This window comes from Cyprinus carpio, chromosome A20, assembly GCF_018340385.1.
Source record: "Cyprinus carpio isolate SPL01 chromosome A20, ASM1834038v1, whole genome shotgun sequence".
NCBI lineage: Eukaryota > Metazoa > Chordata > Actinopteri > Cypriniformes > Cyprinidae > Cyprinus > Cyprinus carpio.
The window spans coordinates 21,290,272-21,294,270 of NC_056591.1; positions in this window are offsets into that span (position 1 = coordinate 21,290,272).

Sequence of the window (3,999 nt, forward strand, 5' to 3'; positions counted from 1 at the left end):
GTTCGCTCTGTATCCCCCCGAGACTCACTATATAAAGCTTTGGCCAGTTTTTGCAATTTGCCAGAATTATTATATTTTTCACACATAGTGGTTGATGCATTTTTTTTTTCTCTAAAAAAAAGTAAAATAGAAATACTACTATTACTACTACTACTACTACTAATAATAATAAATTATTATTATTAGTTGCAGTTGTAATTTAATAGAATTATTATTTAGCCTACATTATTACATTGTATTATCCTGTGTCAGTATTTAAACTATTAAAATAATAAAAAAAATATATATGAATATATATATATACATAATTAATAATAATAATAATAATATGAGGACACATATTATGATATGATCCATAGATAATAGGCATCTATATTTTCTTATTAGTATTATTATCATAATTATTACAAAGACTTTATATATATAATATATATATATATATATAATTATATTATATATAATAATAATATATATATATATATACTATAATAATATTATTTTAGTATAACATATAATAAACAATATATAATATATATATATATAGTATATAATATAATATATAATATATATATATATATATATATATATATAATAGTTGTTATTATCATCATCAATTAATTAACAACAACAACAAATACTATTATTATTATTATTTTATTATTTTATTTTTTTAAGCAACATTTGCTATCACTAAACTGCACTGTAAAATACCGTCAGGTTCAAACTGTCAGGTAAGCTAAAAGTATGCTTCATGTGGTAATGAACTGGTTTTATCTCAATGAAATGACGTAATCAATCTGACTACATTAGGTTACATCAATATAGTAATTATATTGATCAGAGTGGATTGAAATAGCCCCGTAAGGGAACATTTGCACATTTTTACTTCATATTGTCATTGCCATTAATATTTTCATTACTTAAAGCTTAATCAAAGTAAATTCTTTTATTATATAAATTTAGCAGTAATATTAATGTTTATACATTTTTTAATAGACCAACTGCATTTTCATTTTTGATGTAAAACCTGTATGGTTCTAATCATTTTTGTGGAGGAAGGTCATTGAACCTAAGGGTTATTGCTTACGGAGCAGGAAGGCTGGGCCTCCTACACAAGGCGGGGCTTTGTATTCAGATTAGATGAGGGCAACGTACAGTAGATGTTTGTTGTGATGCATTCTGCCATAAAATAAACAAATGCAGTCACTAGCAGAATGCACAAGTTAAACTAGCTACAGCCAAAGCCATGAAACAGATCATATTTACCATCTGGAGTAAAAAAACTAAACACACACACACACACATTCAGAAATAGAAGCCAAGCCTTTAGGCTATCCATGACCATCCACTAGTAGTTCAAGCCTGCAAAACACTCAGTCGGTCTAAAACGCATGAATACAAGCACGTTAAATTGAAATGCACACACCACTGAGGACACGTCTGCACATATGGTCAAACAAAAGCTTGCACACACACTTACAGGCAGGTACTCGACTGAGTGCAATCAAAGCCCTCAAGCACCATCTGTGATGATGCAGTCTCTTTCTATTCTGAGTGAACTGATTCTGTCCTGTGGCTATGATTTCATAATGAAAACCTCAGTAACAAGGCTGTTTTTTACGGATTCTGATTAATTATCCTTAAAATATGAATGTAAATGAAGTCTCTTCGAGGCCTGCACCTCTGGACACCATTACTTTTCATTTAAGCTACTGCATATCTCCTGATATTTTACCTGTACCATACAACATTTAGTCTACTTCCCTCCTGATTTATTAATTTCCACTGAGACATTTACAATGACTATTTTAACTTTTTTACCCCCATAATCTCATTTTAATGCTCTGAGACACAATTTAAAACATCTCAACATAATAATAATAATAAAAAAATTGATTACTATTATTATTGTTATCATCATTATCATTAAATATTTATTCAGTCTCAGGTGTCTGGATCCAGAACACCTGAGAAGAGATGATGCCAACCCCTCAGGAGGACCTCAGATGATGCTAACCCAGAGACAACATACAGAACTACCACATTGCTATAAGTTTGATTGCATAATTGCTGTTAAATCGTCTGTTTTGTTTACTGTCTCTTTTTATTGATTTTTCTGAACATTTCTGCTATATGCACATGAAAAAATTCACCACTGATAAGCTACTACCTATATTGTAGAAAACTTAATTTTCTGTAAAGTTAAATGATTTGTATCGTAAAAAGCGCTATACAAATAAAACTGATTGAATTGATTGAAGTAATAATAATAATAAAAAAATTGATTACTATTATTATTGTTATCATCATTATCATTAAATATTTATTTATTTATAATAATAACAATAAACCTTTTTATTTTTATTTTATAAATATTTATATATTTTAACTATTGAATGAGGATGATGATTATATTATCATTATTACATTTTTAAACTATTCAATTATTATTAAATTATTATTATCATTGTTGTTGTTATTGTACAAGTCCAAATTGGTTTTGTCTTTTTACTTTCTATTATAAGGCTGAAATGGGAGTCAGTGGTTACTGATCGTGGATCAGACATTGTATGGAGATTATAAAAGTCATACAGCTGGCTAGGTGCTGATGGGTGAGGACAGGCAGGCGGGACAGAATAATGTCACATGTTCAGGCAAAGGGAGGGGCGATGGGCTGGTCACAGCTGAGCCTGAAGGGGGAAGGGCCCCCTAGGGATGCTAGATGGAGGGACGGTAATTACATTCAGCACTCTGGGAGATGTGGAGGAAATCAAATGAATGGACCTGCTTGCATTTGAAATTACCTTTGTCACAGAAGAGCAGCTGTCACTTAAAATGGGTCTGTGGCCATTTTGCTGTTCTTCGGACTGGCTTGATGGTGTTCCTGAAGTAGATAGGGGGTTATGTCACTATTTAAAAAAAAGACAATGCAATGTTTCAAAGAGCTTGGAAGATTAAAGAATGAGGTTTTAGGATTATGAAATGTTTATCTCAAAGAACACAGCATGCAAATAATGCTCTTAAATAACAGTTGATTAAAAAAAAGGCATGAAAGGGATCAAACCCCAACCTTGTCAAACAGTGCTTTCAGCACCATTATAACTGGACAGCAAGGTTTTGGTATGAATGAATATAGTGGAGTTGGGTAAAATTTACAGTTAATGATGAATAAATATTAATAAATATAAATGTATTTTCATGAATGAGTAAAAAAATGCATAAAAAGGGGTAAACAATTTTCAATTAAGAATGAATAAATATTAAATATATTTTACAAGCAATATAATATGAAAAAAATGGGAGGAAATCAGTGAATATCCTAAATTTTACAGAATTATTGATCTCATGATGGTATTCAAAATTAAAATGCATACAATCATCAAAAAAGTTCCAACACCTTTAGAAACAAGAATTTAGACTCCAAAGTACAAATTATGCCATGCTATGATGCTTCAAATATAAAATCTTTCCAACACCTTTAGAAACAAGAATTTAGACTCCAAAGTGCTAATATTTTTAGTATGTAGTGAGTCAGACAGATTATGCCATGCTATGATGCTTCAAATATAAAATCTTTGTAATATAAACAAGAGAAAACCACAAACAAGAGAAAACCACTAATGCTACAAATGTTACATATCAAGGCAATGTCCAAGAGCTTAACATTCAGACCAGATGGTGAGTACATGTGCCTTCAGTCCGTCAAACTCCCTATAACACATAAACAATGATTAAACTCTACAACACTTCACTCTCTTACTAATTGGAATCCTCTTTTAATTAAGTTGATCACAAACATTTATCATGGGTTCACTTATATGAACTATAATATAGTGGATGGGCAAACTGACGCACTCGGTGGGAGCAGCTCGACTAGCCCTGAACTATTTTGCTTTTGTATATCCAGACTGTTACTTAAATGGCTTAAATGGCACTTGTTTTATTTCTGTTTATTTGCCACAAACAGAGTTTGTGTATAATGATATTTCTAGGGGGCAA